Source organism: Lissotriton vulgaris, chromosome 8 (genome assembly GCF_964263255.1).
Source record: "Lissotriton vulgaris chromosome 8, aLisVul1.2, whole genome shotgun sequence".
NCBI lineage: Eukaryota > Metazoa > Chordata > Amphibia > Caudata > Salamandridae > Lissotriton > Lissotriton vulgaris.
Window position 1 is genome coordinate 140901568 of NC_141696.1, and position 25971 is coordinate 140927538.

Sequence of the window (25971 nt, forward strand, 5' to 3'; positions counted from 1 at the left end):
AAAAATCAGCATCTCTTAAAACAATACTTTGAGAGCAGAAGGTTCCTGGGCTGAATGCAATAGAAAACAAAGGGAACAAACATGAGAGAATTTTGGTTGCATCCAGTTGGCTTCTAGTTTAAACAGCTTAAAATTACCTGGACCCGTGCATTAAATTAAAGCAATGTCCAAAGGTTGTTAACAATCTGTAGCAAATATCCTCCAGCACTGGCTCTTTTCTAGATTTACTTGCTTGAATTATGCCCTGTCATCAAGCTTGTGAGTACGATGATAGCATACACATTGGCACTAACGCCAGATTTCCATAGAAGCATTTGTTTTAGCATCCTATTCATCACATTAGAAAAGATCCAAATTCCAGCCGATTAGTGGAAAGCAGAACTCCACTGCCTCCGACGCTACCATACTTCATTGTCTTTCTGCAGCACAACAAGCAACTCCGAACTTTATGCCCAGTAAAATAATCCGCTGTCATTCACAAACAAAGGGTGGGTGTAAAAACCTGCTTCTGAGGGAGGGTCTGGCTTTACCAGACACACCCTTCAAGGAGAAAAAAAAGGTTAAAACAAGTAACACTTTCCCACTCCAACCACAAGGTGCAGACCATTTGAGTTTAGAAGAGCTACAGGCTGCAAAACAGTTGCATTATTCTGCCATCTATTGCTTGGGTGCGGAATTGTCAATAAAACCTTTTGTCCTTCTGCTGTTCTGTTTGCTGTTGGTGGGTGTCGCGGTACCTCCATTTGGTGCACCTTGTACCGTCGTGCTTTCTCTGGAAGCTCCCACCATTGGTCGCCATCATCAGATTCTTTTTTCCACGGTTCGGTCTGGATGTATTTGGAGCATCTCCAGCAAAGCGATGAAGGAAGTAATTGAAGAAGAAAGACCGAAATCTACGATCAGAAATCTGCTAATTTTTGGAACCGTGTTTAGGGTGCCTCCAAGTGCTTCTCGAGACAGTACATCTGTTCTTGGACTGAAGCTCATTATTCATAATGTTTGATCTTTAGTCAGACCTCATGCCTCCTGTGGCAAAATACATTGTACCGAAGGTCCCCGTTCAGAATGCCTCTCGCTCTATCTGGCACAAAAGACCAAGGATTTTAAGATTGCCAAACATTCTGAACAAAAACCATTCATGATGGAGAAGGTAGGTGTTCTGCCTTGGTGGCTTCCAAAGAAAGAGCTTAAAAATAGGCATCCTCAGGAGGGGTGTGCGAAATTCGCTTCATTTTCTTTGGTTTAATTATATGAAATTATGCATAATTATGAAAAATGCAAATCCATCATTCAGCTCAATATGTCTAAAATGTGCCCACATCAATTTATCATGTGTGGGTGCGTTTTGCGTTAATAAAAACATGTGGTAAAAATGAAAATTGTAGCAAACAGTTGCTCGTCTCCTGGTTGTTCACATTGCTTTGGGGCTCCCACCCAATTTTGTAGCAAACTGCAGTGATATTATGCCATGTGGCATAATTTCAGGAATTTTGTATAACATGCATAACCTGAAATTATCGATATTAAATCGATTACACCAGCGCAAGTTAAATTTCACCCTGGCCTAATGCTCATGTGAGGATTTATTTCTGATTTACAGAAAATCCTTAAGCATCATCTTCAGGGAGAACAGACTGAGTGGAGTCCGGCAAGGAATTACATCCACTCACTGAGAGCCTCCCAAGAAGGTCACTAAAAAGTTCAACAAGCATCTTTACAACAGACAAAGCATTCTCTGAAGCGCCTCTTGCACGAAAGATAAAACCTGTTTAAGTGATGCGTTCAGTGACCATCCTGCCTAGGAAGATTTCATGGCCTCTCAGCAGAACTTCACATTTGACAAGGAAGCCAGTCTCTGCTACTTCCGTCAACCAAGAAGCCATCCTCCATCAAATGGTTTAGTCATCTCGCGTTTAACACTCTGTGAGTGACAGCATCTTTGACAGTGCCCAGACACTGATGACAGCCACATTCAAGATTTTATCTTTGAAAAATCATTCACAATGGCTACACTGCAAGAAGTACTTTAACTCATCCAAAATAATGGGTACATGACTTTACTGGATATATGGAGGATGCTCCGGGCTACTCCAATATTTTGTTTGATGTGCATGGCCACTGTCATAATATTTCACATGAAAGAAAGGACACCAAATCTTTTCTTACTTGGATGACTGCCTTTCAATAGCAAATGGCCAGTGGAACTAAGATATTTGGTTCTTTTTCAAGTATACATGTCTCAACTAACATCAACAAATCTCACTTGAAACCTAACTAGTTCCAGGGAGCAATATTGGACGCTGTTGTTTTGAAAGCTTTTTTTGTCTCTAGAAAGAGTTTAATTGTGACAATTCCGGTCTTCACAGATGCAAGGATTGAATAAGATTACCGTCCATACATTTAAGTCACTCCCAGAAATGATGTCCTGCATTAGCTTGGTCCTTGCTGCAGAATCAAAATTTGACTTTCAAGAGGAACAAAATGCACCATGTGTCCGGATCATTAGAAGTCCTGAACCACACCGTGCCCAGATCAGAACCACACTGGATTAGTGGAGAAAACCATTGAACATGACAAAAAGATTACTTTCCAGCCTGAACTGGTTCAACTTTTCATGACCTATGTATAGTATTGGTTCACTGCCATTCTCCCTCTGTCAGAAAATCCATGCACCCCTCTAGGCAGTAAGCATGATCTGTTGTCAAGGGGGAAGGATCAGATTCTTCATCGCAATTGGGGATCTCTGCATTTGACATCGCTGTGGGAAAGTGCCTCTTTTTGCATGGTTAGCACCCACTTTTTGCCTGGGTTTGATGTTTCAATTGTAGTGCACAGGCCCCTGTGCTCGTGCTTTTTCTCTAAAATCAAATCCCTAGCTGGTACTTCGACTCCCTGTAAGTCCTTAGTAAAGGGTACCCTGAGTACCTGGGGCCTTGTAGCTGAAGAGGGTCTTCAGGGACCCCACCCCCTCACAGGCACCATGCCACTGCCCTTGCAGCTTGTATGCCCTTGTTAGGGAGAAAACGACAAAGTAAACATGCCCATACCAACCAGCACTGCCTGAAGGCATGGAAAGTCTCCCCTCTATCAGGCCTCACAGCTCTTAGGTAGGGTGCACTAAGCCCCAGGTGAGGGCATATCTGCAGATGCAGATATGCCCCTACAATATTGAGGGCCATTCCATAATATTGTAAGTGCCAGGAAAGTCATAGAGAGTACATGGCCTGGAAATTAGACAACTCGAGTTCCACAGCACCATGATGGCTTCTCTGAAACCAGGTGTGTTTGGTACCAAACTACTCCTCTCAATAAACCCACACTGATGCCAATGTGGGACTACTTGAACCATGTACTCAGAGGGCACTCCAGAGGTGCCCTCTGAAAACCTATCAACCCTAGTGTGGTCTCTGACCAGCTGTAGGCAGCCAGCCACCATCAGACATGTTTCTGGACCCCTGGGTAGAGAGTACCTGCTCTCAGGGGCCATAAACCATGCCTGTCTCTAGCTCCGACGCACCTTCAACCTGTCTTGCGGCTAGCGATCTCTGAAATCCCTGGGAGGACTGCTGCCTTCAACAAAGACTCCAGCCGCCTGTGGACAGCAGACCTGTCCAGAAGAAACCAACAGACCAAGTGGATCTGCAACTCGTGCCCACTGTACCTGACGGCCCGAGTTTGAGTGGCCCAACTGCCCAATGAGGTCTCCACCAGCGACCAGGACTCCGAATCCAGCGTTGGTTGACCTCTCCTGACCTCCACAAAAGCTCCTGTAGTGTGAATCTGAAGGGTTCCCCCCCTCCCCCCACTGCGACCTGCCCGGTAAGATTTCTGTCATCTAAAGGCACCCCTGTGGTGTGCTTTGTTGAGCTTCACCAGTGGTGCCCCTGTACCCCTGTGAGCAGCTTACCAGTGCTATCGCTGATGTTCTGCCTGGACATTCCGTTTCTATGCAAACACAAGGAGATGATGGACGGAGCGCTGAAACTTTTCAAACACTCACCCCCAGTCACAGATCTGGGTTGAATCCATCATTCTTTAGCTCTCTTTGCCACCCCAGTTCAGACACTGCTATATGCAAATCAGTCTTGACCCTATGCCTCATGGGAACAGTCCACTCTGAACTGCCAAGCCATGTCTTCCCTGGTCCGGAAACAAGCATCTTGGGACCGGTTTCGGGCTAACAGCCCTCATCAGCCAGGCTATCTTGTATCCATGGCAAAGTGAGCAAGGGACACATGTCTGTGCATACCCTGCCAACTTAGGGCGAACAAATCAAACATAAGGAGATGATGGACCGAGTGCTGAAAGTTTTCAAACACCCACCCCCAGTCACAGATCTGGGTTGAATCCATCCTCATTCTTTAGCTCACTTTGCCACCCCAGTTCAGACACCGCTATACGCAAATCGGCCTTGACCCTGTGCCCCCTGGGAACAGTCCAGCCCAGCCCGAACTGCCAAGCCATGTCTTCCCTGGACCGGAAACCAGCATTTCTATACCTGAGCCTGTTTCCAAAATGAAGAAACTCCTTTAGATTGCATTGGGCACCAGACACTGTTTGCACCCTGGATACGGCCGCCCTTGTTGGTGTATGTTTGGTGGTGCCTTGTGTTTTATCCGTCCCCCGCGCTGTCCTAACACTCAAAGCTTGGCCCCTGCAACCGTTCCTCTTACCTGTAAGCAGTGTGGCTCCAAGGACCCCCAAGTCTCCCTTGAAGCGCAATGGGCCTAACTTCGATTTCTACCTCTGCACCCAGCTGCCCTTGTGCCACTTTGGTCCAGAAGACTGAAACTGTAGTTGCGTACTTAACTGATTGACTGCAACATCGTTTTCCCCATTAGATAACATTGAACTGTCCTGAAAATATTCTAAGTGTCGATTTTTCAAAGTATTAATTAAAAATGTACCTACCTTATTATGGAGATCTTGGTCTTCAAATAAAATACAAAGTATAATTTTCTAAAATTGTTCTGGATCTCCTTCTTGAGTTTTGTGTCCATTATCGATCACTGAAATAAATGTCTTGCACTCCTCTGTGTTAGGCCTAAGGCTGCTCACCCACATTACCATTTTGGGTTTTACATTGAGCCCAGTACACCTTTGAGGAACCCCTGGACTGTGCATGGTGTTACCACCTATTGGCAATATGATATACGGAGCCAGCTTCCTACAATCGCTCCTCAACACCTCTAGATTACATGATTAGATATTCCTCCAGATTGCAGAGCTTTTATGTATCCTGGTTAGGCACATTCAGCAATTAAAACCTACCAAGCGAAGTAGAAGATATTTTGTTTGGTGCTATTCCAGGTTGTGTATACTGCCACTTCTGCACAGCATCTGGTACCTGCATAGCTATTGGAATTTGGCAAAACATGCCTCCATGAAGGTTCATTTGCTGTGCTATCAAGGACTTGGTGCTCTTCGAAATCTGTCACCCTATTGCCTACTAGGATCAACAAACCATTATTTAAAAGTCTTTACAGAGCACTTGTCCACATGATGCCCTCCTTCGTGGGACATAAACACAGTTTTTGCACAATAAGTGAAACCACAGTTTGAACTAATATATTGGGCAAGCATAAAATATATTACAGTGAAGACAGCAGTGTTTGCCCAAACATGGGCGAGGAGCGAGATCCATAATTTCGATTGTAATGATCTGAAGATGTGCTGTCTCTGAACCAGGAATAAATAGTTGGATAACCTCTACCATTACCTTGTACCATTTCATAGGTGGCTGTCAATTGCAAACATCTGTGCTGGCTGCATATATCAGCAGAAAGGCTAAATGTAAGAGATGCCTCACATATGTGAATCAATGCTGCCTGGATACAGAAACATTTCAGAGAGAAAAATGCTAGTGGCCTCAACACCTTGCTGTAGGTTAGGATGGAATATCCTGGTGGATCCCCCGCCTATAGTGGTTGCTTGTTTTATGCCAGTCATCAGGAAAGCTGCAGCTACCTGTGCTGATGGAGGAAACCAGGTCAAATCTCTACAGAGCTCCTCCAACCAACCCTCACATTCTTGCAACCTTTGTTATGTTCACCAAGGAGGTTATGGAGCCCATAATCTGGAACTTTATTCTGCCTTTGTCCCCCCTATCGGCCCATCAAGGCAGCCTGGACAAAACCCAATTCTGCATTTTCAGAATCCTCACTGAGCCTGCAATAGACAGGCACTGTAGGTTCTGTTTGCTCAGCCTTGTCCAGAAAGCCTGGTGGTGCATGCTTCATCTTGTTCAAAGCGGAACCCCGGTGCTTCTTCCACAGACTCTTGTAGGGTGGTCAGCTACAATATCAATAGGATTAAGAATTTGAAAACTGATGACTAACTTTGTTAGATATTTTGGGCAAACCAGTCCAGAAGAGTAACCTGCCAGGGTGGATTCTTCCTTGTGTCAAAATTGGTTATGCCGATGCCAAGAAGGAACTACTAGAAGGGATAAGAGCTAATTCCACCAGAGTAAATGAATCTTCTTTGGCATAGCCAGAGAAGTGCTTAACTAGGAAATATGGCATGCAACAACATGGACTTCGTTTCACACATTTACCAGGTGTTATTGTTTGGATTCGGAAGTGAGAAGAGATGGCTATTTCACTTGTTCTGTATTCCAAGACACTCTGGTGTGACCATTCCTTCACACCCACCATCTGTGAAGGGTATTGCTATGGTACCTATTGAAATATGAGGAATCTGAAGACTGATTTATCCATCAGAAGAAAGTTATTAGGTCTCGCCAAGAATGCAGCGGAGCTGCTTCGCTAGCGAAGACTCTATTGCTGTGGCTTTGGTGCGGGAAGGGAGACAGGGGGTGGCACGTGCGGACAGGAGATGTGCACTCCGTGCGCGTGCACTTCTCCTGTCTGCGCGTGCCACCTCCTGTCTCCCTTCAGCTGAAAAAACAGGCATCCCAGCGCGCGCATCGCGCACTTTCACTTTCCCTCCCTCCCCTTCAAGAACCCGGACATAACACGGGTTTGCGTGTGTTTGATTTTCACGCTTGGTCTGTTCTCGTCTGAATTAGTCTGTCGGGAATTCAGAGGCGCTTAGCTCTGGTACAGAAACAGCTTTAGCTATCTCGCCTTCCACGAGTCCCCCCTCCAAAAAAAACCCACATTATATAAATGCCCGCGTCTATATATACCGCACACATGCTTTTTGGTCTGTTAAGGCGTAATTCATATTTTGCAGTCGCCCAACTCATCCTACAGCATTGGGGGAATGGATCGGGTCACTTCAGTGATTGTCTCCCATCACTGTGAGTGATGGTATTTCTCTCTTGCACATGTGGGCATCAGCAGTGCTTTAAGTGGGATGAAAAAAGTAGGGGACTCTCAAAGGGGCGTGGCCAGTGTAATTAAGAATCTGTGCTTAGGTAGTGTGCCGCCGACTTGTATTTTCATTTCATTGCAGCCAGATAGGATACAAGTAACATCCTACCTAAAACAAGTTAGGACTATTGTCTTTGTCAATGGTTGTTGATTGCATAAGATAAATAAGCAGCAACTATGGCTTGTATATAATATTGAAAAAACTTCACTTAAAGCCTTGGTAACACCACGACAATGTTGCTGGTCCTGAGTTTCAAAAAGAAAAGGGAAATCTAGAGTAAATTACTCTTTAAAACGCACCCGGGGGCGCGAGGCAGGCATTAGTTCTTCCTCCCAGCGCTCTGGTATTCAATTGAGAATTCTGTGCTTCCCAGCAAGGAGTAGCCGTGTTCTGCTTCTGTGTGGTACTGTACAGACATCTTCAGCCACAGACAGGCGGCCCCATGCCAACCTCAGTTTTCTCCCAGACCGCAGAGGGAAACTCTCATTCCTGTATACTTACCGAAGAGTTCATTCCACCAAACACTGATCATGCTTTCTAACTTAGAAGCATGGCTGTTCCTAGGGGGAAGTCCGGGAGGAGCAGGAGGCGCATGCACGGGAGGCAAAGATGGTGTACCTATTTTTTAATATGCTTTTTTTCTCCTACTGTCAACTTTCTGCCAAGTGACTTTTTTGTTGTTTTTTAACCTATGCGGAAAAAGGAAAAAAATGTAGTCTGGGCCTCAAAATAAATATTGTTTTTGACATTTAATTAAATTCAAATTATCCTTGGCCTGCTTGGTTGCCACTGCACATTGTAATGTTATAAAACGGAGAAATGCAGTTCTTTGAGGGGCACCGTCTGTACGCTGAGGAAATTCCGTTTGTTACGAATCAGAATAAAATGTACCCTTCACTACACTAAAACAAGCATTTGCAATGCAATAGGTCTCGCATTTACACAACTTTAAGCTATTGGCATTGTAAATGACAAAGCCTTTTATTTAGGTTTTAAAAACAAAAATAAAAGGCATTGCTATTTTCAATGTTGATAGCCCAAACTTGCATAAATGTGAGACCTATTGCATTGCAAATGCTTTTTTTTCTATTTTAACTTTGTTTGAGGCATGTGTTGCTGTAGATACACAATCTATGCATACTTCTGCCATCTAGTGTTGGGTTTGGATGTATGCAACTTGTTTTTCTTCAAAGAAGGCTTTTGAGTCACGAGACAAAGTGACTCTTAGCCTTGGTAATAATATGCATGGTCATATACTGCAATGTAGTTTATTTATTTCTGCCTTCAGGTTCGGGTATGTTTTGTGGCACTCCGGTTTGAGACTGTTTTTCTATTTGGTTCGCTGTTCAGTTCCACCCTCGTCGTTATTGTTTTGGTGGCATTTTCCATCCTTTCGTCTGGAAAATCAGAACTTTCGCGTGTCGATTCGATGTGATTCCATTGCAGCCTTTGGGCCTCACCCGTTTCTATTTCTATTTAAAACATTTATAGAGCTCGACAGCTGCCCCAGCTAAGGGGCGTCCCGGCGCTAGAAGCAAACCAGCAGCAAAGATACGGATGACGGTCTACACAGTAGGAAAAAAGTTTTAATAGCTTTCCTAAAATGAGTGAGATTGTCAAGGCCACGAATATGGGGCGGGGGGCAGAGAATTCCAGAGAATCACTGCTCTATAACGGAAAGAACGAACTTCAGCTCAAACTTTTCTGACTCGAGGGATCCGCAGCAAATGTTGGCCCATAGAGCGAAGCTGGGGGGGATGGGGGTTGAACATAGAAAGAAAGCAAATCTGAGTCTACTTTTATTTTCGCCCAGCTTCGACTAAGAATGTGCTGCTAATGGAATGAACTCCATTTTGGTTTTCCCACCTGCCACTCGAAGTACCCGAGAACCGACCTCTACCAGGTTTCCAATTTGTCCATCTCCCGACCATCGTCAAGCGAACTGTGAAGCGTGTATCTCTTCGATCGAAGAAGACATTAAGGAACCTTCAAGCTCATCACAGAGAAACATAATGCAAAGAGATTGAAGAGACACCAAACAACTTTAAACAAGAGGGCAAGCAGCAGGAAGTGCTTCATGAGGAGTCTGCAGCAGAGAAAGAGGACTTTTCCATCCATGACTCTGAATCGGGCACCGCCTCGGATTTCAACTCTAGGCTCCAGATTCACAAACTTACTTCGTGCAGGCCACCGGACAGTGACCCTGTTCCACATCTTAAATCATATTCAGTTTCAACAGATTCTTCAGCTAGCGGGCCACCACTGCCAGCAGACCATGGTCTGCACCAATCAACTGCTACATATGCCCTTCCCTCGGCATGAAAGCCATGCCGAAACACTTGGCTCCAGCACTGAGCTGATCATTCTTGACACAGTTGAGCTCTCCGCTTTCCTCGCCTTACGCTCTGATCACCTCGGATCCGAAAAAGAAAACTGCTTCGGGCACTGAAACTTTCAGCTTCCACATTCAAATTGCCTCCCGAACCCATCCTCTAGATCATGGGTACTCACAAACTTTCTCTCGGGGCCAAATTTACAGTGTGGTATGTGCAAGAGGGCCACACTGGTGGGGGTGGGGTCAGTGGTGGAGGGGGCGGGGCTAGAGCAACAAAAAAAACTATGACCATGAGGTTGAACAGAGGTCCCTGCAGCGGACGCCTTCGTCCACTGAGCTACCAGACCTGGCATACACACCTGTCTCCCTCTCTCCTTCCCTCTCCCTCCCTCTCATTCCCTTTCCTTCCCTCTCATTTCCTTTCCTTCCCTCTCCTTTCCTCTCCCTCCCTCACTCCCCTTCCCCCTCTCCCTCACTCCCCTTCCCCTCTCCCTCACTCCCCTTCCCCCTCTCCCTCACTCCCCTTCCCCCTCTCCCTCACTCCCCTTCCCCCTCTCCCTCACTCCCCTTCCCCCTCTCCCTCACTCCCCTTCCATCTCTCCCTCACTCCCCTTCCATCTCTCCCTCACTCCCCTTCCTTCCCTCCCCTTTCCTCCCTCCCCTTCCCTCCCCCCTCCCTCCCCTCCCCCCTCCTTCCCCTTCCCTCACTCCCCTTCCCTCCTCCCTCACCCCCCTCCCTCAACTCCCTCCCTCAACTCCCTTCCTTCAACTCCCTTCCTTCAACTCCCTTCCTTCAACTCCCTTCCTTCAACTCCCTTCCCTCAACTCCCTTCCCTCAACTCCCTTCCCTCAACTCCCTTCCCTCAACTCCCTTCCCTCAACTCCCTTCCCTCAACTCCCTTCCCTCAACTCCCTTCCCTCAACTCCCTTCCCTCAACTCCCTTCCCTCAACTCCCTTCCCTCAACTCCCTTCCCCTCCTCACTCCCTTCCCCTCCTCACTCCCTTCCCCTCCTCACTCCCTTCCCCTCCTCACTCCCTTCCCCTCCTCACTCCCTTCCCCTCCTCACTCCCTTCCCCTCCTCACTCCCTTCCCCTCCTCACTCCCTTCCCCTCCTCACTCCCTTCCCCTCCTCACTCCCTTCCCCTCCTCACTCCCTTCCCCTCCTCACTCCCTTCCCCTCCTCACTCCCTTCCCCTCCTCACTCCCTTCCCCTCCTCACTCCCTTCCCCTCCTCACTCCCTTCCCCTCCCTCCCTCGCTCCCCTCCCTCCCTCCCTCGCTCCCTTCCCTAACTCCCTCGCTCCCTTCCCTAACTCCCTCGCTCCCTTCCCTAACTCCCTCGCTCCCTTCCCTAACTCCCTCGCTCCCTTCCCTAACTCCCTCGCTCCCTTCCCTAACTCCCTCGCTCCCTTCCCTAACTCCCTCGCTCCCTTCCCTAACTCCCTCGCTCCCTTCCCTAACTCCCTCGCTCCCTTCCCTAACTCCCTCGCTCCCTTCCCTAACTCCCTCGCTCCCTTCCCTAACTCCCTCGCTCCCTTCCCTAACTCCCTCGCTCCCTTCCCTAACTCCCTCGCTCCCTTCCTCCCGCCCCCCTCCCCCCTCTTCCTCTACCTCTTTCTGCCTCCCTCCCTCTCCCTCTACCTCTACCTCTTTCTGTCTCCCTCCCTCCCTCTCCCTCTACCTCTTTCTGTCTCCCTCCCTCCCTCTCCCTCTACCTCTTTCTGTCTCCCTCCCTCCCTCTCCCTCTACCTCTTTCTGTCTCCCTCCCTCCCTCTTCCTGTCTCCCTCCCTCCCTCTCCCTCTACCTCTTCCTGTCTCCCTCCCTCCCTCTCCCTCTTCCTGTCTCCCTCCCTCCCTCTTCCTGTCTCCCTCCCTCCCTCTTCCTGTCTCCCTCGGTCACCCTACCCTGCCTGTGTCAGCCCAGGCTGAGACAGCTTCCCCGGCGTGCACACACAGCCGCCCCTGAGCACTTGACAGGTCTTTAAAAGACCATTTGCATGTTAATGGTGCTTTGCTGTATTTCTCCTCCTCTTAGCCCCCCTGCAGCTCCACTCTGACGATCGCTGGAATGAATCGGCCGGCCCCCACAGAGCAGCAGTCTCTGAGTGTCTCAGCTGCAACCGGCAGTGTTTGCAGATTCTTTAAAAATGTTTTTTAAAACACGGGTATGATGTCTCAAGGTCTGTGGGCCGCCACGGAATGCTTGCCGGGCCTCTGGCACCCTGCGGGCCGTACTATACGTACCCGTGCTCTAGATCATGCATGATCGTCTCGATCTGAAGCAGAAAAGGCTGCATATACATCCTTGGATTGGTTATATTTTAGTTCCGCCTGTGCACTCTACGTCAAAATCATCAAAGCACCTGCTTTCCTTTGCAGAGGCTATAGATGTACCAGTATCTGCTCAAAAGAATATTGATACCAGCCCTTGGCATCCTCCTCCTTTCTCCGTCACCACCACCCTCTTCACCACATCACTCGCAATGTGAACCAGAAGACTTCAGACCACAAGGGTTTCCACAGTCTCCTACAGATGATCGGGTGGAGGAGAGGATTCATATTCACAGCCCACAGGTCCATTGGATAATTATGTTGATTCCTTGGGTGATACTGATCCAGATCTCTACCCGCCTAGTCCATCACCCCGATGATGCTTCATCTTTCCAAGCCCTCATAAGTCTGGCAGCCGCTTATCACTAGGTTCCCCTACACAAAGACCCATTTGAGGATTCATTCCTTTTTGAAATCTTGTCCAATACGTATAGAGCATGTCAATAATTTCCTTTGCTTAAACGTATGCATAGATATGATCTTATTTTCAAGGACCCCACGCATAATTACTGCCAGAATCGGCAAAAAGTATAAGCCTGCACCCTCAGATCCGATTTACATCAAAGGTCAGCTTTCCCCAGATTCATTGTTGTGTCTAGTACCTGTTAAAGAGCCAATTTGCAGTCCTCAGGAGGTGCTCCGCCACCTGATGAGGAATCCAAACTTATTGATGCTTCAGGGAAGCGGTGGCAGCTCAATCCTCCAATCATTGGCATATCACCAACACTCCAGCCCTGTTAGCAAGATGCGCCAGGGCACATCGGGATGATAAAATGGAGGAACCTCCCCAAACACGTCCCGGAGGAATATTTAAACAAGCATTTACAATGCAATGGTTTTGCCTTTGTTAGAGCTATTGGCATTGCTCTTGACATTATTTTTATTTATGTTTTTTTTTACATAAATAAATGGCATTGTCATTTACAATGCCACTAGCTTTATCTCGCAAATGACACACACAAACACCCACAGAGAGCCCCCCCAAACACACACAGAGCCCCCCCCCACACACACCCACACCCACACAGAGCCCCCCACACACACAGCCACACAGAGCCCCCCACACACACAGCCACACAGAGCCCCCCACACACACAGCCACACAGAGCCCCCCACACACACAGCCACACAAAGCCCCCCACACACACAGCCACACAAAGCCCCCCACACACACAGCCACACAAAGCCCACCCAAGTATAAGGTACTTAAAATGAGTAATTTTGTCAAAATGACACATCATGTGTAAGATTATAATGTGTTATTACGCATGCTCCGTGTGTGCGCCTGGTATTGTTTGGCATTAAGATGTGATACAAAGTGACCAAAATGGTGCTGGGGCTACTGGACCAAAATGCATTACATTCACCTTGCTACCAGAACCCACGATCTGGACGGAGTTCGAGCATTTAAAAGTGATTTAAGACATAACACATCGAAAACATGCCACTTCATACACAGTAAACTTGACGAGCTATAGCAACACGTTTTTCAATACAACGGGGATGGACACCAGTACATGGCTGGGGCTTTAAGAAGACGTCACCGTCCAACGCGTTACTAAGGCGGAAGTAAATGCAGCGCTCCTTTTCAATAGCCTCACACGCCCATCACGATTGCTAGTCGGCTTGCTACAATGAGTCATTACTATCGGAAACTGCATCCGACTTTAATCTTACGTTTTACAGTATTTTTACACGTACCCTCCAAACAATGCTTCTGGATAAATTGGTGCAATATTTTTTTTATTTACCACCCAAGATCCCACTCCTCCTCCCGGCAGTGAGAGCGCAATGAACAACAAATTAAAGTCCGAAGAATGGTTTTCAGGAAGGGTGTATTAGCGGCGGTTATGACAGTGGCAAGAGTAATGCGGAGGAGTACGTTTGGATTTCGGGGTGGGCATGCTGGGAACGGAGGGAGACAGGATGGCAGGAGATGGGTAGAGGAGTGCACAAATTACGTTCTCAGTTAAGGAAAAGATTGGGTACCAGAATACTTTATATATAGTACAACGAAAGTGCACATGACAGATCAGATTGTGTGAAGTCCAAAGGATCACTTCAGAGTTAGCAGTGTAAGAAAGGCATGTACGGAGGGCGTGTGCACCCTATGTGTAACCTGGATGTGCTGGTGAAATACAATGCGACTTTCTGCAAGTTGAACGAAACTGCTTCCGAATTAGTAAACTACCTAGGACCATTCACTCTATACCCTTCACATGTCGGATGGTGTTCAAAGCGGGCTGCCGTTAGTAACTGACTTTATTTACTACGTGATTGCAAGATGAAAGTCGGCGCTTTACAATGAATAGCTAACACCAGCTCATTTAAATAGTGTGTCTTACATGAGTTCTCGCTACACTCTGTTTCTGTCACACTGCTCCCAAGAATCATTGGCTCTTATTATACATGTAAATGGCTATCATAAAAATAAAAATTTCATTTAAGATTGTTAATGACTTCTGCAGCAGTCAGACTTCCTTTAATGATCATCCTCTGCCCCTAATTAAACGTATTTATCTTTCAAGCATCTTTGGCTAAATTCTTCCTCATAGTTGAAATTCTGAAAACCTTAAGTGTTAATGGCACAAACAATAAATGTTTGTGGGTAAAACTGAGCAGATTCTCCAAACCCTCACAAAAAACAAAATAAGAAGCAGGAATGAGGAAAGTGCGAGCGTTTGGCTCGCCGTGCTGAGCCTAGAGGCTTTACATGCATGCATAGGTGCTCACGACGAGTACTTCCACTCGCCCTGGCTGCACTTACATTTTTAATCAGCACGGAATATTTGTTACGCGTTATGATCAACTAAAAAAGATTTTATTGCAAGTGACATACTAACTCAGGGCCTCATTTATGGGGTTTTGGTATAGGGCAGTGCAGCAAGGTAAAGGGAAGGGCTGGAATGCACTGTATTTATACAATACGGTGCATTCCTCTCCTTTCTTCCTGCATTGGTGCCATTCCGTCAGCCTAGCGGCAATGCAGGCACCCTTGCACCATGGTGCAAGGGTGCCTGTGTTGTCGACAGGATTATTTTTGTGCAGGAAGGGGTACCTTCCTGCACAAAAATAATCCTGGGAGGCTTTTTCCTCCTTCAATGTGTACTGCAGAATGAAGCACACGAGCAAAGAGGGAAAAAACGAGGAGAAATAATGTTATTTCTCCTTGTTACGCCTTCCCTGGGAGGCGGAAGGTTTTGGTTGGCACATTCCCGGGTTTACATGGTTTTGTAAATATGGAGAAGCATCGAAATCCATAGGTGTTCCGTTGTAGCACCCACTGCAACACCCATGGAATGCCTCCCTAGCGCGGGGTATGGGAACGTAACAATTTGCACTGCCTTGACTTACTCCAAGTCTATGAGGATATTCAAAGTCATGCAAAGTGGCTTTGCATGACCTCCTAAATGATTTTGTAGTTTGCACCTTCGTAGTGTCGCAAGAAATGATGCTCCGGCGGCGCAAGGGACACATAAATATGCCTCTCAGTTTATAACAGTGGCACGGTGAGGAGCAGAGTTTTCTCTTTCAGCGCGGCACGAATTTTCGCGCTGTGCTGAAGGTTCTAAATAACGGGCGTGGTTGTGACGGAACGGTTCCGTCATAAGCACAGCCCAACCGGCGCTCGTGATGGAACCGTTCCGTCACTAGCATCGAAAGGGCTTTAGGCACACACATCCCAATGACTATAAAAAGGGCTGTGAGTGAGCTACTAACAAAGAAATCCTTCTTTCTGGCACTTTGCTACAGATAATAAACATTCTCCAAGACCATATACATACCACAGGCCTGGGGGCTGCTGAGCTGGGCTGTGACTTGAGGGGAATAACGCAAACGATAAAGGGGATTTTTGTATTTTTTGTGCCGCACCGTATTATAGTGCATATTCTTTCTTTACAAATGTTTTCGGAAAGCACTGTAAAACCTCACCTAATCAGTACTCATTTCATCATCTCAAAATGGTGAAAGCCTGAGTCAGTACACTGCGGTTTGATCATGTCAGCTGCAGGTGTCTAAAAATACCTGCAGCAGGCTGACGAAGCTCTCTTCTATGTAATAAAATTAGATACATTTGGAGAGCAGGTATGCTTTGTAGTGGGCTGTAATTAAGAAAAGGGTACTCTCATGGGTTGCAGAGCTTAGCTGCCTTGGCTACTCATGTTTACCTACAGCTCAACAGAAAATGGCCTCGACATAATCTCTTTCTGCAGACTAACATACCACAATGAAGGTGTAAATACATGAAAAAATGTTCATTGAGACATGCTAACAGTAAGGGCAGAGGTTAGATAGCTCCGATGTGCAGATGAAGGAGCCCTTGTAATATTATTACACATGCAGTAGCGTGATGAATAGGTTTTGTGCATAAGAAAAATAACTGACAGCCAGGAATCATTTTGAAAGTGATTGGTGGGGTCCACACCTGAAAATGATCTACAAACCCTAGTATATGTATATTAAACAAGAGTAGTGTTTTTTTTCCCAGTACTGTGTTGACAATAACCTACTGATGGTTTTTAATCCAAGTCTAGCCTTGGCATGGGGGGTCTGCTACAGGAGATTCATCGAAATCATGCTGTTTTAAAGGCTTTCAGGAGTAAGGCTATCCCCGACAGCCACACAGGAGTAAAATCAGCCAAGGCAGCGATATGCGCCTTTAGGGACACAGGGACGAGCTTTCACCAGGTGCTGCTTTTTATGGTCGGACGATAAAAAACATATCTTGTGTCCCCTTCTACTATGAGGCTTCCATTGGCGACCATTAAGCACCTCCTTCAATATACCTTACACTGCTCATTGTTTGTGCACAGTAGGCAGCCCCCCTCCCACCCAGCCGGACGGAGCCCCATCCCGTAGGCCATTAGCAGGCGTTCAAGCACTTAAGCAGTAAATAATGGGAAAGCTACCTGACAAGGTGGAAGCGTGAAGAGGCCCTCGCACATAACAGAAGGAAGTGATGGGGTGTGTGCATTATAAGAGCAGGTGTCAGACAAGCACTCGACATTATCACATGAATGGGGGGGCTCTTCACTTGCAAAGGTAGGCTTTCCCCAAGTGTTTGCAAGCCAAACACTCCCATTCAGCCGCATCTTATCACAATACCCAACGTGAGCGCTCATTATCGCCCGGCCCCAGGGCATTCTGGGAAATGTTTGGGAAGCTCGAGTGTCCGAGGCCCAGAGGCATGCAGGCGAGAGGCCAGACTCACCCGGTCCGTTCACAGAGGCATGCAGCATGTCATGGCTGTGCCAGACATGATCCACGTCACTTTCCCTCATCTCATCCTCGTCGTCCTCTCGCGCCAACAGTCCTTGGCCCACGTGCGGGGACGACGCGTGGTTGGGCAGGCTAGCCGGGCTAGTGTCGTGGTCCAGTGCGTTAAGGAGGTTGTCGTCTTCCGCAATGTGCAGCTTGTCTTCCTCGTCGGTTTCCGAACCCGTGTCCACTACATTGTCATAGTTCAAAACTGGAAAGAAAAGAGGAAGGTCAAGTTTAGGTGCAAGAACGTGTTCTTAGTGTAAAAATATTCTAACAAACCCAGTAAACGGCTGTTAACCTCTACTGTTCTACACATCAGTACTCATAACATGCATCTGTAGACTCTCATATTACATAAAATTCGACAACTCAATCATGTCTTTAGGAATAAATGTCCCACGAAGAACTATAGTGCCACGAGGCCAACGAGCGGCGCACTAGACCAAACTATTGCATAAAGCGGCAGGTTGGAGAGGCACTTCTCCGGTCTCCCCGCGGACGCCGCCATAGTGCTTGCCGTCTTCCTCTCCTTCTTCCCCCGGGCTGCGGCACTTCCGGCCGGCCGCGCTAGGATTGGCCGGCCGGCCAGTCACGGGCAGGAGAGACGCAGAAGTGCCGGCAATGCCGGACCAGACACGGGGGCGTTCCCGGCGTCGCGTGACGTCGGCAAAAGCCAAAGAATGTCGGGAACGCCCCCGTGTCTGGTCCGGCATTGACGGACAGGCCCCTCGTCCAATGGCAAGGCTCCGTTTACGGAGCCAGCCAATCAATGACGAGGGCCGAACCAAGCTACACTACAGTTCTCATCAGGTTTTCGCCTGCGCCGAAAAGATGCGCAGAGCGCATCTTTGGCGAGGCAAAACCTAAAAAGGAGTGGGGGTCATGAGAATGTGAATGAGGGAAAGTTGACCTCTATTAAATGTGCTGTATATCAGGGGACACAGCCGCCAGGGAAGTCGTCAACAGTGTTTTGTTGCATAGGCATGCTTGGCTTGGCTTGGCTACGTGTATCTGGTTTCAAGCCAGAAAAGCGCAACACACACAAAGGACACAAACTAGCTAAATCAATAGTAGCGCTACAAACCCTTGTTTCGCGTGGTTCCTTTCAGCGTCCCTACTACAAACAGGGCGCCAAAACAGCATTACCTGATGACTCTAGCTCCTCCTGTAGGTAACAACAAACATCCTCGAGGGTTTACTACAGGGGAAATAATTCAAAAGGTAGCTGCAGAGATGCTGCAACACACTCTGCCCCCTCGCAGTGACTGCTCTTACCCCGCCACTGAACATCTGTAAGGGGACAACAACAATATTTCTTCTCGCCCCTGGAAAACCATAACATCAGATCAATGGGCGTTAGACATTATCCTTCGTGGTTGTCTGGAGCTCATAACACCTATAAACATTCCACCTCGCAGACATAATCTTTCCATATAACATCAAGATCTGATCAAACACAGTGGAGGCTCTTTTACTCAAGGGAGCCGTAGAGCCCGTTCCTCTTCAACATCAAGGTAAAGGAGTTTGCTCCCTTTACTTTGTAATTCCCAAAAAAGACAGTTCACTGCAGCCTATATAAGGTTTCAAGCCCTTAAACCATTACGTATGATCAGAACACTTCCATATGGTCACTCTTAAAGACGGAATTCCACTGCTTCAGGTAGACGACTATGTCAACACTAGACTTAAAGGACACTTACTTCCACATCCCAATCCACCCAGCTCATTGCAAATACCTCAGATTTGTTATAGCTGGAAAGCATTATCAATTCAAAGTTCTTCCATTCGGAGTCACTACCACACCAAGGGTGTTCAGCAGTATTAGCAGCAAATCTGCGCAGTCCAAACATTCATATCTTCCCATATCGATACTGGTTCATCAAAGCCAGTACGCGTCTCCTGTGTCAACACTCAACTACTCTCTCTTCTACATCAACTGGTATTTACTGTCAACATACAAACAAATCACACCTTCAACCCTCGCAAATTAAGTCTTATCTCAGGGCCAGGCTCAACACAAAATTGGGGTTGGCATACCCGTTAGAAATGAGATCCCTGACTGGCCAGGGCTTGTGCCAAAGTCAGTCAGAGACCACCACTCTAAGTCAGGGCAAGGGAGTTACACGCCAAAGATAACCCCTGCTCACCCTCTAGGTAACGTGGCGCGAGCAGCAAGGCTAAACTTGGAGGCTATGTAGGTTAAGTGTTTGCACGAGCACCCAGCAACAACACCCAAGGCCCACCACAAAAGAAACTCCACACAAGGTTATATATAAAAATACAAATAACAAGTAATAGCAATGGGTCAGAGAAGAATATAACTATCTACAGAAACCGTGTAGTCTCAACAGGGTACAATCACGAAATCCAGGCAAAGTAGTTTGTGGTGAAAAATTGTGTTCCCATCAGATACCCATCCTGTACCGCCCTACATCATTTGGGATCCTTCACCCGAAGGAAGTGGGAAAACATCCACTATGTATTAGGTAGATTGTAACCTAACCTAGTCAAAGGGTACACAAATGTGATGGAAAGAATAATGGTATCGGGGGGTAATCCGACTAGCAGTGCAAAAAATACAGTGAATGTGCTGTGTGCAAAAAACGTGGATAAGTTAAGATTGGGTTGTGGAAATGGAAAAGAAATTTTTAATGAGATCCTATCCACACCCAAGGATAAAAACAGTGCAAAGTAGTATATAAAAAATGACTACTCAGATGGATTTGAGGTCGACATGTTTCTGCAGTTGGTATGGGGTCAAAGGATCCCCTCCTGCTTCATCAGGACCTTAACAAAATGCTACTGCTGGTATGTGAAATGAAGTGAGATAAAAATAAACAAAATTCATATCACCCACTTTATGGGGAAATCACTCTCCACCTCACCCGGCTACAGCTCTGGTAAAAATGGAGCACCGCTCTGTCCGTCGGTACTCCGGACATCCGTCTTGGCTGTCTCTGTGGGAGGCATATATATATAAAAATAGCCTTTGTATTACCCCGAAACACATTAGATGAAAACACACACTTTACAATGTGCCAACAGGCATAGGCAGAATTTACAGGGGATTATATGTACATGGGACAGGGCCACATGGACCACTGTCAGGAATCAGCACTTAGAACCTAAGATATAGGATATACAATCACTGTAGCATAAAATAGCACTTGTAACACACAACCAGTAATCACTGGTACCAGGTAAGCACCACCTATGCAACCCTAGCTACCTTTGGAGAATATTACACAGGGAACCTGGGCTTCGCTAGCAACACCTGTACTAGCAAGAAAAACAACCACCTAAGTATCACAATACCTGTAGGGGTGTAAGCACATTACACATGATGCCTAAAAACATTCAGAGGTGTAGGGAAGGAAAACACTTGATGCATAACCATACATTCAGCGGTGTAAGGAAAAGAACACAATTGTGCAGAAATTCACATAAGCCACCACCTGTGGCAGTCCCTAGGCCAACTGGCCTCTCTAGGGCTAGGACGCCCTGTGTCCCAATGTCAGGGGCCTAAACGTGGCAGCTGCCCACTAAGTGCTGGGCAGCTGTGTGACAAAGTTGGGCCACCTTGGAGCCTCGCAGGCTCTGGCCAAAACAATGTGGGCTGCCACTGAGCCTCTCTAGGCTCTACACCAGTGGAGGGGGGCAAGGTGGGAGCGGCCCGCTGCCTTCCGGGGCCGCTCTACCAATCCTCAAAAATGCCCCCTGAGCCTTGTGGGCTCGCCAAGCAAAGAAATGCCCCCGGAGCCTTGTGGGCTCGCCAAGCGAAGAAATGCCCCTGGAGCCTCTCTGGGCCCCTAAAACAAAGGAATGCCGCTACAAGCCTTCTCTCAGGGCTCAAGAACAAATTGGGGCGTCGTTGGAGTCCCTTCCTGGGGGACTCGATTTCACTGGGTGCCCTCGGAGCCCTCGTGGCTCAGTAAAGAAAGAGATGCCCCCTTTACCGTTGGAGCGGCCCTCTGTCAACCGGGGCCTCTCTTGGAACCAAGGGAAACGGCCCCCGCACTGCACGTGGGAGTCCACCTCCTGGGGACTCTGAGAACGATGCCCCCGGGACTGCCCAGGCAAAGCCCCACTCACCGGGACTCACGAGGCAGCTCCTCTGTCTCCCTGGGGCAGGCGCCGACAATGCGCCTCGGGCCCCCTTGCTCTCACCTTCTTGCTGTGCGGCGGTGGCGGCTCTCCTCTCGGCAGCGCGGGGCTCTCCCTCACTCCTGGGAGCCCCGCGGAAGGCGCCGGCTGCAGGACTCTTCTTTGGGTGAGGGGCTCTCCCACACCACACGGGGAGCCTCGCTGGCGGACACACGCAGGAACACGGGGTCGGTTCCCCCTGCTTCCTGCTTCCGGATGTCCAAAGGTCTCGCCCCCGGCCTGCCTGACTTCTGGTTCGGCCGGGCGGCGACTAGGACGATTTGGCGGGGCAATGCCGGGTGGGCACCGACTTTAATTAAATTGTAACGCGAGGTGGGCACTCGCTAGCACACTTGAAGCGCTCCCAAGCGCTAAATGAAATTTAAAGCGCTCCCTGCGCTAAAATAGCAATTAAAGCACTATTAAGCGCTGGGGCCGAAATCCAGCGCTCCCAGGCTCTATAAGACAAATAAAGCTTCCTTGCGCTAGAAAGATCGAGCGCTCCCAGGCGCTTTAGGGGAGAAATGAAGCGCTTCCTGGCACTTGGCAAAGTCCAGCAAAGTTCTTTGGTGGGCAGGGGGCAATGCTGGGCCCAGAGCCAGCTCACTGGACCTCCAGGCAGGGAGTCAATCCAAGTGGCGGTCCTCCTGCCCAGCAACAGCAGCAGCCCCCTCAGGATCAGAACAGTTTGTGTGGGGACACAGCCCCATTTTAATACAGGTCATTCCTTTGTCTTAGTTCAGGGTGAGGGGAAGAAACAGTCGCAGCTGGTTGGTGAGCACTCTTGATGTACTCAGCCCCTCACTCTATTCACTGGCAGGGCTAGGGTCGTTAGACGCACCACAGGGGGCGGAGCCAGCATTGTGTGGGGAAAACCCACCCCCATTCAGGACCCAGGTGCACTCCTCCCCAGCCATCAGCATGCTAATCTCAACACTCACCACCGGGCAGACCCATCATGACTCATGGAGCCTGGCATTCCAGCCAATCACACTCAGTACCTTTACAGCACACGCACAGCCATGTCTAGAAGTGGAACCACACTAGACACCTGCCGCATACATCATTTCGCAGCATTCAATCACACGAGTCCTCACATACCAGACTCGAGCCTGTATACCCCACGCATCAGGAACTACCAGGGACACATACATTCCCCATGCATTCCTATGGGAGGGCAGGCCTATCTTACCACATGCACTCAGAGTGTGCACGCACTTTCCACTGGGACACAGTGAAAGTGCGCAGAAACCAAAAATCACTACCACCAGGTCACCATTAAAAGCAAAAAGTTTAGAGGTGAACCTGCCAGAAGGGCCAAGTCCAAAAAGACCCAAATAAGGCCAGAATTCAGAACAGAATTTAAAACATTCAAACACTTCTAAAGCAGTTTCAGCCCAACCAACAAATAACAGTCAAAACAGTTATGAGACTTAGGCCTGATGGCATCTTTTATATGCATAGGACCACATGCTCAACTACATATGTGATCTCTGCAAGAATGTCTGGTGCAACCAATGATCTCAATCATGGGGTCAGCCACAAGATATAGTGTTTGTGGACATATGCACTCATTGCTCTCTGCTGTGGCAGAACACACAATTTGTCAAAAGGGCGGCCATTTCGTGAAGGTGTTTCCCAGATCATTCTCACGGTGGTGCATCCCTTATAATAGGATGGGGTGCCTACCTTCAGGATCTCACAGTTCACGGTGTCTGGGACACCAGTCACCAGGGTCTCCACGTCCGCTACCTCAAGCTCTTTACCCAGCATTGAAAGCATTTCTATGTCACCTGGCAGGAAAGGTATGCTTGGCATGGACAGACAACATAACAACCATATACTAGTTACAAAAACGGGGGGCACATTATCTATCTACAGTAATCACGCCTATCTTAGCCCTTTTGGTGTTGGACAATACGTCACAACATCCATCTGCTCACTGAACACATCTCAGGAATGGACAACCACTTTGCCAACCTGCTCAGGATGTGGCAACAAGTTCATGAGTGGGAACTCCACCCACAAGTCCTTCTCCCATACATTCGCAAGTGGGGGTTTCCATATATAGACCTAATCGCAACTGCTGACAATGCAAAATCCCCAGACTCCACCTCCAGGTTCCTACACCCACTTTCCAGAGGCGCAATGTTCTGTGGATGAACAGCCCAGGAATATTTGCCTACGCTTTACCGCTTCTCACTCTTCTTCGTTTGTGGTTGGGATGTTTCAGGCAGACCTCTCTCAACCTCATTCTAGTAGCTCCATCTACGCTTACGAACCATGGCTCACTACACTGTTTGAACTCTCAGTAGTTCCCCACCAGAAGCTTCCCCTGAACCTGGACCTCCTCACTCAGAACCATGGAGAAATCAGGCATCTAAAGGAGCTTAACCTTGCGATTTGGCTCCTGAGGTCATAGAATTTAGATACCGTTATCTTCCTCTGAGTGTATGAACATTCTTAAAGAAGCACACAGACCTACAACTAGAGCATATTACTTAGCAAAGTGGTAAATATGTGTTTTCTACTGTGGCAGTAAATAAATCCGTTTGATGCAACTCTGCAAAATATTAATTGCTACCTTCATTAGCAAACTTCGGGCCTTGCTTACTCTTCCATATGTCTACATTTAGCCGCAGTTGCTGCCTATCTACAAAACAGGCAACATTTGTCCTTGTTTAAGGTGCCAGTTATTAAGGCATTCATGTAAGGCCTTAAGAGTCATTCTACCTAGAGTTCCACCTGCACCATATTGGAATCTTAATATAGTACTTACCAGAATTATGGGCCCACCATTTGAACCATTACACAACTGCTCCCTAAAATTATTTTCTTGGAATGTTTCTTTTCTTTCCACAACCCAATTCAGTTATGGAAAGAACTCTGCATACACTAGATGTTAAGAGAACTATGTATTATATTACCAGAACTAAAGAGGTCCGAAACATTTAACACATCTGCTTGTAAGATAAGGGCTGCCATGACTTTCTTGAGCAATATCCCAATAACTGATATTTGTAAAACAACTGCATGGTGTACACCCCACACTTTCACTTATTCTGAGAATGTTTTAGCACACCAAAAAGCCAAAATAGGACAGGCAGTGTTATGTCCGCTCTTTCAAACAACTGCAACACTCACAGGATAGCCATTTCGTTTGGAGAGGGGCAGATTTGCAGTCTTTGCAGAACATGAGTATCTACAACCACGCATGCTTCAAACGAAGTGTTAGCCTGTAAACATCTTTTTGTGGCATGTAGTGCTGTAGATTCACATAACCCACCCTCCTCTTCGGACTCCTGTGTCTTTTGCAGTTCCTTAACATTATTTTATTTGCATCCGCATAGCTTTACTGATGCTTTCACTCCATTCTCTCCAACCTGCTGGAAAACAGTTGAAAATGGAGTTGATGCCCATGATCACCAAGAAGAGGAGTCACTTTGTCTCCTGACTATAAAGACTTCTTCAAAGAAAAACAACTTGCACACTTCCGGAACCGACACTAGATGGCGGTAGTATGCAGAGCATGTGAATCTACAGCACTACATGCCACAGACAGATACTTACAGGGTAAGTAGCATATTCCCTATCAGCTTCTTAGATAAACAAGCCACACATCTTGTATTATATAATGACACTCCTTTCACACAAGGTTCAATTATTGAGTAGCCAGCACAATGTGGGACAACTGGTTCCATACACTATTTGCGATAAACCATTCACATACAATATAGACCATAATGTATACAGGGAAGCGGTAAGTCAATCTAGTCTTGCACCCCATCACAGTCCAATGTTAAGAGTTAATCCCTAAGTGGCTGTCGTATATCCTTCGGTCAGGAGTTTAGAGGTTGTAAAGAGACCTAAAGGTCACTAGTAATGTCACAATGTCATATCCCAGAGCCAGGCAGCAATGGGTGAATGTCACTTACCTTTGCTTCTGTAGGGATACTCTTTCCTCATGCAGATTCCTCAGCAATCCCACCTACCTCCATGTTCTGAAGGATGACCATACTCCTTTGAATAAGGTTCCAAGTTGAATTGGTTGCATTATATGTTCACTATCAAATTAAAGCTGGCCTAATCTCTGTCTTTAAGGTTTAGAAAAAATGTACATGGAACGGACGTCAGGGTGCCATGGTGGCGCAATGTCTTCCGTTATGTTAGAGCATTAACGAAGCCTGAGCCAATTCTACCTAATGTTAATGTTATATGTGCTTATATAGCTCTCGGCTGCCCCAGCGAAGGGGCGTCCCGGCGCTTTCTGTATGAGTCATTGAGCGGGGGATAGGGTCTGAGGGAGTAGTAGGGAGAGTACCATTTTAACAGAAGAGGTGTGTTTTGATTGCTTTCCTAAAGGATAGTAGGTCCTTCATTCCTCGTATCTGGTCTGGGAGGCCGTTCCAGAGTTTAGCGGCCAGATATCTGAATGAACGGCCACCCATCCTGGCTTATTTGATGCGAGGTACGGCCGCTAGATTCTGCCCTTCTGATCGTAGGGTACGCCGGGGGACGTAGGCTGAAAGAAGTGGGCAGAGCATGGGGGGGGCAGTTTTTA

The 25971-nt window shown here is 47.5% G+C and overlaps 1 protein-coding gene across 2 annotated transcripts in view; it reads left to right on the forward strand.

The window, feature by feature from the left end:
* Nucleotides 1-25971, forward strand: part of RAB6A (RAB6A, member RAS oncogene family) — a 316180-nt gene that overhangs the window by 282720 nt on the left and 7489 nt on the right. The window lies entirely within an intron of this gene.